Below are 13,185 nucleotides of genomic sequence, written 5' to 3'. Positions count from 1 at the left end.
TTTCGGATTCGTCCAACTAAAGCACTGAATTTTCACATATGGACTACATTATTGGCCACTGAAAAACACATTAACACACACTGTTTAAAATACCGACATTTGGTTGCAAAAAATCAAACACTCTTGCCCTTCTAAATAATTACAGTATTCATCACTCTGTATCTTATCTTTTGAATATAGGTGTGGGTAAATTAATTAAAAAATGGTTTCAACAACGAGCACAAGTAGTTTTTGTATCGAATTAGCATGTGGAAATTGTTGGAATATTCAAAAGATCCCTTGGGTTGTGATTAATTAATTACCAAATACTTAATTAACAGGATATTAACTAAGGTCGAAAACATCCCTATTAATTAAATTTAATTATTTCGTTCTCAGACATTACAAAACCCTCATTAAATAAAATTTGAGTCAAGAAAAATCGACGCATTAAAACCATTAAAATAAAAAGATTTTAAATCTTTGGGGACCGTAAATTAAGCAAATTTTTAGCAAAAAATTGTGTTAAATATACGTAAAAGCACACAATAAACATAGTCCTGTGACACTGGACTGCAAATTTGTTTGGTAAATAAGTTTGATTGATTGAAACTTTTGACACATACTCGTACAGAGCATCTACAAAAAGCATTAAAACAGCCGAATTTGCTGAAGCAAAAATGTGAAAGGGAAATAGCTCAGGCATACAAATATTCCTCCTCTGATAAGTCCCGAAATGCGCTAAACACGGCGGAATAATATTTCTACCTAATAAACCCTAATGCAAACCCAACTAATTCTAACCGATAAATTATAGCAAATATTCCAGCAAATATTTGGTAGCAAATGCTAATATAACGCTGGCGAAATGCCAGCACAATAAAACGTATATTATATACGTTTTTCCTACACCGCACTGAATACACTTTTTCACCGATATTAAGCATAACATCACGAAATTGGGTTTTGGTAAACATACTATACGACAGAAATGAAATTGATTCTTAAATAAATTTTCAATTACTTAGCGTATTCAAATTGCACCGCAAGTGGACTCTCGAGGAATTACTTTCATTAAATCACAACCAGGCAAACGCTTGTTATTCTGGCAACGAAACTGCTGCCAGTCGTTTGATTCTCAGTGTGATATTTAGGACACTAGGACCTTTCTCGCCTCACAATCCTGTCAACGGAATTATGTTTTGAATTAGTAACGAACTAGATTCTCCATTTGCCCCAAGGAGTGTTGTTTTTTACATATGTGGCTTATAGAATGGCTCATGTTTTTTTTAATAAACGTAATCTCAGGAATATTTGTCCTTCCTCCACCATAATTGTAATTTATATCCTCGTATAAGGGGCGTAAAGATTTATGCTGATGCCGGTTCGTATCCTAGCTCACTTTTACTTTATATTGTGTCCAATATTTGCATCAGGTGCGGTTTTATTACATGGCGGGACTTCTTTCAATAAGTTTTTTATAGCGCAATATTTTTATATTTGCGTTCACAATTTAAATGATTGGGGTAAGTACATTTTTTATGCGTGGCTCTAGACTTCTTCCGTTTGTAGCAATCAATTCCAAGACCTCAATCACAGTTGTAAATTATGCACGATGGAACTACTAAAGTTCAGGCCAAGACAAATAAAATAGTCAAGAGCAAATTGTTATTTGATTGCTGGAAAACTTCCACGTTACAATTAAACTGCCGATGCTATGGTTTTAGTTGGTTTAACGACTTATTAAAAATAATGTCACCTTTAAGAAAATATCAAGTATGATGATAGAATTTTTTTTATTCCAGTCGTAAAAATGGCAAAAATCATTAAAAATATTCGAATTGTTGCTACATACGCCTTCTTTACCAGATTTAACTTTTTTCTCTTCAAATATAGAAAATAGCTTGTTAGAAAAAGATTTAGGCGAAACGAGATCATTACCGAAACAGAAGCAAATTTTAAGACCAACCAATATCATATATTTGTCGACCACGTAGTGTAACGAGTTAAAAGAGGATAGAGTAGCATGTTGAAAAATAAAATTGAATTAAACTAGACCGCAACGGATTTATTTGTTGAAACAAAAACTGTACGTACATTATTTTATGATCAGATAACAAAGCTTCAACACATAACTCTTTTTGAAAAATTCTTTGTTGTAAATCAGTTGCACGTAGATGGAAAAAATATTTACAAAAACTATAGTTTGTATAGCAGACATTTCAAAATATTTCAAAGGACAAACTCTCTGCACACACCAATTTGCTAATAAAAGTAAACAAATTTATTACGCTGTAATAGGAAAATATTTTATTTATATTTTATATTTCCTTTCAATCTCGAATATGCCTCAGGCAACTTATAAAATTGGGTCTTTTAACGTCAATGGAACGTAAAATAAAATAAAGCTCAAAAATTGTGTTATTTCATGTTTTCCAATAACCACATTTAAACACATAATTTTCTATAAATACAAAATGCGTGTAATGCACATTGATGACATTTTTTCACTATGGACTTTTGAAAAACATTCACTGATTAAATGATTAAAATCGTTTTAAAAATTATCTCTCAATAAACGCTTTGACTAGAGGAAATTTAAAACTGATCTCAATGACCATAAATTTCACCTAAATATTGCATCTTTTTTTGGAAATTACTGCAGCATTTTTGATAGAATTACAACGTTGGTTGGAGTTTATCTGGTTAAATGGGTGTAATTATGTATTTAAAAATATTGATAGGAAATATCTCTAGGCGTAGATCTAAACGACACAAAAGCAATTTTCCAGCGGCATGCATTCGTGCACATTACATAAAACAAAAACTTATAAAAACTATCAGTGCATAAAAATAACAAAACGGAGCTTTACTTCGGTTGAATAACTAATACACAAAGGCCGTATAATACTTTACAGCAAATATGGCTTGCAATTTAAGTCACAATATGAACAGCAACAATAAGGGCAGATAATGTGCGCTGTTTTTGATCCCGTTATCAATAAACGGTGTGCTCAACTAAAAAATCCGAAAATGTGATTTTTCCGGGTTAGGTGCGACGCACAAAAAGCCGGCAGACAATAACAACTAATGAGAAATAATCTTGTAAATGAATTTCGTTTCAAAAAAACCCAGTGGTTTAGTGAGCATTCATGACGTATCTCTTAGACTGAAACTATAAACAGCGACGATACGTGTGTGGCATGTGAGGGTAAAGAAAGAGCAATCAGAGGGATGCTCTTATTTGCACAAATTAATTTACAGAAGTTGGTTGGTATAAACTAATTAAGAGTATGTATCAAAGAACATACTGGTAGAGTGAACCTACTTGTTAAACCTGCTACACACACGGCTGGCTGGATCCCTCAACACACATATCCATCAAAGGTTAACTAAGAAACAGCAAAAACTCAAGACTGGTATTTAAATAACAAATGTACAAGTATCTGGAGTGCGCCGTTCGATGCCTGTTTAAATCGCAAATTAGCGCTAATGCTCTAATTCGGAATGAAAGTCAAAGCTAGCAGGCACAGAATTTAATAAATTCCGACTGTTTGAAGCTTTCGATTTTAATAAAAGTGAGTGTAGCGTCGGGCGGTCATCGGTACATTTTTAATTTGAAAAATGCAGCAACCGCTCTGCGTGATAATCATTCACGCAATCGGCTCGAACAAACCGTTAATTATTTGGTCATTATCAGGGAAATCTAATTATTTTACCTTTGTGCTCCGTCATAGAGTTCTATTATCGTCAAACAGCAAACTCGCACGATAATGAATCAAATGGGATTTTAAGACGCAATAAAGCTTCAATTTGAGCCTTTACAGCACTTAATTACTCCCCCTCTTCAAGTATAAAAGTAAAGTTTCAATTAAATCAACATTTTGTACGAGCACTAATCGAAATTTGAGGAAAGAATCGGGTTAATTTCAATCTTAGCTGACATTCTAATCCGAATTTGAGTTAAATGTCAGTCGGTGATATTGATGGTATTGGGGCCTCGCCATCGGATACGAACGATCGCTAAAATTTTTATGGCAGCTGTTTAGTATGATGCCCATAACGGTTTATGGTTCCTTTATCACAAATACGTCGCTATTTCAATCTTTAGAGCAGGACACATGCCCTGTTTATAAATTTGATATTTTACAAAGTTGACGCTCTGAACATAATTGTCGACATGATTAACTCGCCTCCGGCGGAATAACATTTTTCCATTTCGGTTGATAGTACATGAGCTGAATAATTTGTTTATAAAAAACTAAACAGCAACAGGAGTCCTAATAAATTAAATTAACGAAAAAAATGTTTTTTCATTTTGTGCGTCGGGTAAACTAGAATACAATTTGTGCTATGCGGGCAATTCAAGCTAAACGAAAGCAAGGCATTTTATTATTCTAAGTATTTTCTATCATTAATATTCCGTGCTGCATTTTCCCCGGATTGCTTTGGTAGACAAATAACTTATCATCCGTGTCAAAAGAAAACATTATTATGAGTTTCTCTGCGAAAATACACCGCCGGATTGTTGCAGTTTTTGCGGTTAAAGTGTGTCTTTAAATGCAATTCCCGCAATGTTTGATGTTTCGAGAGCTCGTCCCCCGGGTCGTTATTTTTAAGTTACGAGATTGCAGTGTGGGGATGAGTGCCACCGGAAATCACTCCAGGTCTAATCTCGTATCATCATTACGTATACTAACTACTTTATCTGAGTTATTTCACCCCAATTTATATCGCATAAACTTTCTTCCTCAGTGGTTAAGATAACACAATCAATACCAAGGGTTGCAAAACTCGGGTATTAAATGTAATCACATCTAAAATAGAGCTTTCTGCATGGTAAAACAAAATTCGCGCTGAGAGCGCCCCTCCTTGTCGCATTATTCTTGGTGAGTTGTTCCCCGTTTCTATCACGAAGACAAACTGCTCCGTCTATTAGCACTCCTTGAATTTATTTATTTGCTGACTTTGATTTAGAGCCTCTTAAAAGTTGTAATCTGGGCGCAATTTTTCATTGGAATAATCGCGACTTTCATTAACAGCCGGCGAGATGCAGTCTGCAATCGCGCCCAACAAATAGAGACGCAGACGTGTGTGAGAAAAATGAACGCGCCAAATCTACATTCAGAACACTCGGCGTAAACCTATTCATACACTTTTAATTTCCACATCGCGTCTCCCCTAGGATACTTCAAGATGCTCCCGTCCCTTCTGCGCTCGCTGCTTCCAGGTACACTCATGCCTCTGTAATATATCTACATTATGTGCGGTAGGGCATTGTGTATCCGGCACACGGTATGAAGACTGATGGTACCTATAATAACAGCCCCACTCTTTCCCTTGGCTTTACCCTATTTGTATTCCGCCGGAGCCATATCTAACCCATTTAGAAAATGTTGTGAAAATAATGACCCATATTGATGAAAATATTGCTACAAATGTTTCACTTCCGCCATGCATTGTTAACGATCCCGACAAGAATTGCCCGTCAACTTTACTAATTTACGAAACACGCTTATAACTTAATCATTTTTTACACACTTCTTTTTAAACAAAAGCTTCCACTTCGAGTTAAGATCAAATGCTCGCGTTATCACAATTTCCATTATGTAATGATAACTAACTCTTAGTAATTATTACAGCTCGAGTTCTACTTGCGCTATTACAGTTGTAAACGACGATAGAACAGTAACTATTACTCCAAAGTGCCAACTGTTATAAACAGTTTAGAATCGTCGACTCCATTATTCAAAGAAAATTCTAATCACTATGACGTAAGTTTGCTACTATTTTATTTACGTTAAAATACAGCACCCACACTTTGACCTAATTATAAAACCATAACACAATACCCAATGACCCAAAAGCAAGATTTCCCACCAAATTATAACTTCTAAACTAAGCAACAAATAACTAACCTATCTAATAACTCAACTCTACGCGTCTTCTTGACGTAATTACGCGCAAAATTTTGTTTCTAAAAGTTCAACAAAAAGTACAGGAAGCTTTAGATCTAAGAAAAAAACTAGATATTATAAAATCTCAACAAAAATATAACACAAAGCCATTATCGTTAAATATTCATATCGTACAGTTTAAATATTCCATTAGGAGGAAAACCTTTTCAAACACAGCTAGCGTAGTAAAAAGAATAATTGATAATAGTATGTGAGACATAAGTTTACAGGAGAATACCCAATTTATATCCGCACTCCAGTGATACTATCTATATTTAAACCAACAATAGTAACAATTGATACGCCACCACACAGTAACTAAAAATAAACATACAATGCGCACAATAGAAAATTGTGTATTTGTGGCCAGCAAACAATCCATGAGAGCAAGTACTAAGTGGCTAATTAGTCGTACGGTTCCAAAATAAACTAGCCATAAATTTATAATTATCTCTTTCAACGATTTTCCACTCTGAGTATTTTTATAAAAGACTTTCCAACCCTATAGACAGATCTACGCCTACGATTTGTTAACATTTGACCCTCCAAATTGATTTTGTGCTCTTGTAAACAGTCGCGTAACAGGCATTTGAATAAGCGGAATTGGGACAGAAATCACAAATTTATTGAAGGTTTTTTCAGTTATTTTAAAGTAAAACACGGTTGTTCTTGGGCAAAGTGTCCCAACGGTAGTAATACACTATGATATAAATTGAAGATAAATAGCGAAAGCACTTATTGATTATTATTTTCCCGGCGCATCCACCATTTTTGCAAATCCTGTTACTGCTTTTTGTTTGAGATCAATGCACAATCATGTCATTTTATAGTTTTAATGCACTCAAAAACTAAAACCAATCAACAATAAATGCGTGGAAAAATGTTAAAATTAAATCTAAATTGTACAGTTTATTACTTGAACTGAATAACTTTTGCTCAATACTTACCCAATGTATAAAACGCATGATTTCAAAACAATATCGTAGATGAATAAATTTACACACAAAACAAAATATTTGACTGTCTAAAATTGGGTGGATTTAGAAAATACCACAAATCGGAGCTTTTTTTGTAAGTGCAGATTTGTGAAAACTCGGCAAAAATATTAATGTCCTTCATGAAAAAGCAAAATCCGGCATCGCAATTATCTCAACATCACGTTCAACAATGAAAATATCTGTCCGGGAATCTCTCCTGGGTTTCCCGTATGTGTTATAAAATGGCTTTAATCTCCCTTGGTCAAGTACCTCCGACGAATTTATTTATGATTGGCATACAAATTAAAACGTGACCTGTAAAAAAATGCAACTAACACTTAAAAGATGCCAGCACCCGCCGGACACCTGGAAACCCTTTCCACGTTGTTATCTGTTGGAAATGTATCACAAGGGAAATCACGGTGTACGCCTGTTAACTTTTAATTTCGTTTAAAGTAGACATGTGCGTGCATCTTTGTGACGCCTCTTTTATTAACGACGCTCGGACCTAATGAGGATTAAAGACGTCGATAAATTGAGGAAGACTTAAGAAAGGAAATTGTTTTGTTTACCTATTGGCCCCTCTGGGACCTCGTGCAAAATTCGGAAGCTTTCATGAATATGCAATTGTCGCTCTAAAATGTGGTACGGACATTTGGACGAAAAGGACGACAAGAGGTTTTTGGTGTGTTCTGTTTTTAAATTACGCTAAAAGCAGAGGTGCCCCATATATTTTCTTAATATGTTCTGAGCGCACACAATCTACTCCCAAACCCTCAAAATTCGGCATATTTTGCTAAAACTGGAAATAATTATACCCACACACAAACAATGTTCCTCAATGTTTTTAGAAGTTACATTCGCTAAGCCTAATTTATTCACATTTATTTATTTTGCCTTGCTTCAAAATAAACTAATGAATCAACGTTTCCAAATATTTTCACGTTGCTATAAACCACGCTTCGGTGGGTTTATTTTTGTGGATGATTTTTAATTAAAAACGACTAAAGTAGCCTGAATTGCGCAACGGCTCCAACGCACTCATCTCCGGAGAAGTGGCTGTTGAAGCGTTAAGCCCTGTCACAACATTTGACATGCCGATATAATTCTCATTGTCAGTTCATTTATAACTTGTAAATAAATGAAGCACATGGAATTTGACATCACCAATTAATTTAACAATGTCGGTGGAGAAGCCTCGTTTTGTGCCCATATTGGAAACACTAATAGTGTACATTATACTGGTAGGCCATTATTGTAGAACTACACAGAGTGTTCTGTGGAAGATGTTTCATATGCCTCCAGGATAATTACTAACAACAACCGGTTCTGAAACGCGCATTCACCAATTTTTGCGAAGATGATTTTTTACCCTCAACCATTCAAAACCAGTTATAATAACTAATAGTAATTTATCAACTTTGGCCATAAAATAGTGCATGCACATACTTGGAAGTCTCTACTTACTGCAAGGTGCTAATAAACTGTTGTTTAGTTCAACTTTTACGATCTCATTAATAAAGTTGTTATCAAAGTAACTACGATAATAATGTAATTATGTAGTAGTGCATATATTATCTTACAAGTTTAATATATTTATATATTCACTAAAATTAAATTAATAACACCCAAAGCTGATAACCTAGTTTACGTAATTCTGCGGTGTTCGTAAAACTTGTCTAAGACAATACATTTAACTGAAAAAAAAACATCATAAAATCTAAATCTCAACAAAAAATAATACAAAATATTAAAATAAATGTTTAGATATTTGATGAAGGTTTGCACTAGCCCGGCGCATCCACCATTTTTTGCACTTTTCTATTGGTAAAATGTACGTTAAAAATATTTTAAACTATTTATGAGCTTTGAAAAAGATGATTATTTGCCGGTAACTAAAGTGCTCTTAAATCAATGACAAGTCAATTTCGCATGACGACTTAAGTGTCGTGTTTGCTCGAGCGTCTGCACTCGCAATTAGAATTTCCTTCAGTGTCACGTCATTTGTTCTAAAAAGCTTAAAAAGGAAACCAAGTCGTGGCAACAAATAAAAAACTTCGGTTATAACAAGCTTTCTTGACACTCCCAATCTACGAGATAACTCGGTCCGCTGGTGTATTTAGATAAAATACGTTTCTATTGAATTTAGGGCTCCGAAGCAACTTACTGAAGGAGTAATCTGAGATACTCTCAAATTGGTTCAGAATCGTGACTTCTAATTATTTTTTTAATAACGTTCGAGGCACTTATAATTAGGAAGCTTCAACTGAATCGCTTCTCGCTAAGTACACTTTATTCCAAATAAAAAATATCGGTTAATTTTCCAAGATTATCTCCGTAATGCTTTTTGTCCGTGTTATTATTTTCTGCGGCATTTAAAACTAACAAAGGAGTTACGTAGATAAGGGGTGATATTAAAGTATCGACTCAATCGAGATTCTTTCTTCATAAACTGGGTTTTTGCTGGCTTTTTTCTCAGTCCCTGGTTAAGAAGTTGGGAGAGATTTTATAGTTTGTGACAAGCGATTGTCAATTCGATGTCCAATTCTACCCATCAAATGATCAATATAAAAAATAAAACTTGCTTCCGACTTTTATTAACAAAACAAACTATGATAGCTGCAAAATAAACAACAGCCATTCGTACGTAACAGATTCAGCTGCATAAATTTCAATAATAATGCCTTGATGATGACCTACGGTCCACAAAGAATTTTAATTAGTATTAGCACTAGTTTAGCAATAATATTTTAAAAAAGGAAAATAGTTTGTTTTCTTAAATTTCACTTTTCTTAAATCTAAACCGCTGAATCCACAATGTAGTAAGATTTGGCATTGTAACGCAATGCTACCGAGTGCTTTTCTACTCAGTAATGCAATTCTGTGTTGCTAATTTCATTTTAAACTGAAGCAAGACGTTAGAGATAAGGATTAAATCACTACTAATTAATTAGATAAAGAGTCACATACTGCAAATCTTTTACAATACCATCGTTTTTCCGGGAGTGTTTTTATTGAATATGGATTGTTTCAAATTAAATAAACATTCATTTCAACATTTAATGTACATATTAAAATCTATACATTACTATTTAAAGTTAGCAAATAAATTAAAAACTCAAATTCCCATTAAAACAGCGGCATAAATACTCGCCCGGCGCATCCACCATTTCTACATTTTTGAGTTTATTACATTATTTTTTATTTTGGCGTAAAGAATAATCAGTGATTACACAATCGACTTATATTATTAAACCAAAACATAATAAAGTTTTAGGTTTTAATGTTTTTTGATAATTTCAATCCAATTTATTTTTTTCATTTGACGTCAATTAAAATTGTGGTTTAAATGAAAGACATATTTTTTTAATACAGTCATAATGTTCGCTTAAAACGAACTACAAAAGACCGACTGAAACAGTTCGTTATAACTGGTGTTCGTTATACGCAAGTCAATATTTTTTTACGTTTATTAAAAGTACTAAACAATAATGATCATGTTTGGCCTTTCTAAAATCAAGCGAAAAGCTTTCAATTTTATTTATATGTGTCACTAATCAAATAGAAATTCTAGAGGAAACTTTTTTTTTGCAGTAAACCTTGTTCTGGCTCCACATTATTATAAAAAAAATTTTGTTGTTATTGTAAGACAAATTTAACATATTTGACATTTAACATCAGTTATCAAATTTTATATGAATATTTGGTAAATTTTGCAGAATTTATCTTAAACGTGCTGCTTCTTATAAAAAAATTGTGAATACTCAGTCTATTCGAGTCTCTTGTTCTTGAGCTAAAAAACAGGTTTTGTAAAATTATATACAAAATAAGGTTCGTTTCATTTGAAAGTTCGTTAAAATGCATAATTTTTAATAGTGCCAAAGGTCCAACCTAATTATTTTGAATTTTGGATTTTCAGAGATAAGACGTTGCATTAGAGTATTCAAAAAGCACCTCAACTTAGTTTAAACTACCTCCGCATCATGATAATGGTTATAATACTGATAATAATTGTTCGATCTGTTGAAATCAAACTCCAACAGGTTTAAGCAGCGCATTGCAGCATCACCGAATGCAATTCCTAGTCAATAACGCAATTCAGCATTGCTAATCCCATTCTAGACTAATACAAGAAATTGGCGATAAATAGAGAATAGGTACAAATTATCGGCAGCCGATTATCCAAGCGGCGTTTAACTAAGCGCAGAATTACGCGAAATTTCCATCAATTACACTAAAAATGTTAATGTTAACAATTTGAAATCGCAACAGGTTCAGAGTACATACGGAAATTAAGGCCTTAAAATTCACCACTGAAATTAAACGCATAAAATGAAAATGCCCTATTAAAATGTTTCGTTTTTAGTGTCATATAGCAAATCGTAAAGTTTTGATTACTTGTTAGACACCTATTGCGCGCCTAGGGTTGAACCCGTCGAAACGATTTCTCCCCCATCTGTGCTCATAATTCCGTCCTTTGCCAAAAACGCAATGTTTGACATTTAGTCAACTTTTGCGGCAGCGTCTGCTAATCGATGTTTTGTTCGAATTGATGAGAGGGTTGGTGTTGACGGAGACATAAATAAATTAGACTTAACAGTGATTGGATAAAATCGCACTTACCGTTGCGAAACCGAAAGTTACACGTTTCCAGACGTTATCCCCGCGCTCACCCTCATTAGTCCCCTAATCAGAATCAATCGCACATGTCACAACTTGATTTATAGAGCACATCACACAATTCCCCTAATTAACACAACTGCGAAAATATTCGCCAGAGAACATCACGTCCCAACCACGAGACCCGTCTTGTGCAGCACTGGTTTATTCGAGGAAACGGCGCGGAAGTTGGCTCGTAAACAATTACCGATGATGGTGCGACTTATTCGAATCCGGTGAAATTAAGCCCGGAACGGTGTTTCCTCCGGTAAAGCGCTGAAGCTATTGACTGCAGCGCCTCGAAACGGTGAACGAACTGAAACGGAACAAGGCGAATCCGACCGATTTTCAGTCGACTTATTGATGCGGCCACCAGCCCTTTTTGACGAGGGATTCGAAAATTTTCCCGGACCTCAGATTTATTTCAATTTAATTAATGCGATTAACAGTTCAGGAATTATTAGCAACTTTGGTTTCCCGTTCATGTTTGTTTTACCGGAATTGGCCGTAATATCGCCAAATGCGATATTATGTAAAAGGGTTGTTTGTTACCGCCAACCCTTAGGCTACTGCCAATAATCTACAGTTTGCTGCCGATAATAACATGTTTATATTTAATATTAGGCCGTGCAGGAGGTGCGCTTTATTGCTACGTTCGGCTCAGCCTTAATTAGGCTGATGCACGAAAAGCGAAACTGAAAGATTTCCCTTACTTCGTTTTGATAAATGGTTGTGTTTGAATTTTCGCGAATATCTCGGATGAAATCTTTAAAAAATTCGGTAAATTTTAAATTGATGAAAGTCGGGTTTACTCGAGATTTAAGGTGACAATAACAGATGATGGAACAATCATAATCTCGTAGACTTGAAGAGTTAAAGGTTAGGACCTCTTATCTCCGACGTTTTATAAGCGGTGTTAGAGACACACTTTCACCGGAATTTTACTCATCTAATTATACACTGCATTAAAACCAATGTTAAAGATTTCACTATTTTTAACTATTCTGGTCACTTTTCTCTTGATAAATTACGAGAAATTGCTGTATAAATTGAAAAAAAAGATCTAGACGTAAAAATGCAGTTGCAAGTTTTAAAATAACAATGAAGATACATAATGTAAAAAGGTCAACCTTTATTTGGTTTTTGGTAAGTGCAATTTTACGTACATTAAAAATACACTACATAATTAAAAGAACTTATAATATCAAAAAATAAAAACACAAAAAAAAACTCACACCTAGTACTTATTAATAATAATAAAATAAAGAAGTTAGGACATTTACCAAAAAAAATCCATTAACTGATTTTAAGGATTTAAGAAATCTCTCACAATTTTCATCAATCAGTAAAAAGTCCTAACGATTTTCATACATAATATACTACCCGCATATTATTGATTTTTGTAAAAGAATTATTGAATTATTTTAATATGCCAAGTAGAAATGTTCCACTTTATGAAAAAATGTTAGAACTGAAATATCTTTTTAAAAATTAGAAAAAAAAATTATCGTCCACAACACTGTAAAAACATTTAAAAAATTTAGTACGTAGCATTGTAGTTATCTACCAAATAAAAATTATTATTATTATTATTATTATTATTATTATTTCTA

General features: G+C 33.9%; 1 protein-coding gene across 5 annotated transcripts in view; it reads right to left on the bottom strand.

The window, feature by feature from the left end:
* Positions 1 to 11,872, bottom strand: part of LOC103312836 (hemicentin-2) — a 159,429-nt gene extending 147,557 nt beyond the window's left edge. For all 5 annotated transcript variants that reach the window (XM_015981523.2, XM_015981525.2, XM_015981522.2 and 2 more), the window contains exon 1: positions 11,537 to 11,872. The gene's annotated coding sequence lies outside the window, so the exon portion shown is untranslated. The remainder of the gene's footprint in view (positions 1 to 11,536) is intronic.
* Between the last annotated feature and the right edge of the window lie 1,313 nt (positions 11,873 to 13,185).

Source organism: Tribolium castaneum, chromosome 3 (assembly GCF_031307605.1).
Source record: "Tribolium castaneum strain GA2 chromosome 3, icTriCast1.1, whole genome shotgun sequence".
Taxonomy (NCBI): Eukaryota; Metazoa; Arthropoda; class Insecta; order Coleoptera; family Tenebrionidae; genus Tribolium; species Tribolium castaneum.
The sequence above is the reverse complement of the archived record's forward strand: the minus strand, read 5'-3'. Positions and strand labels throughout refer to the sequence as shown.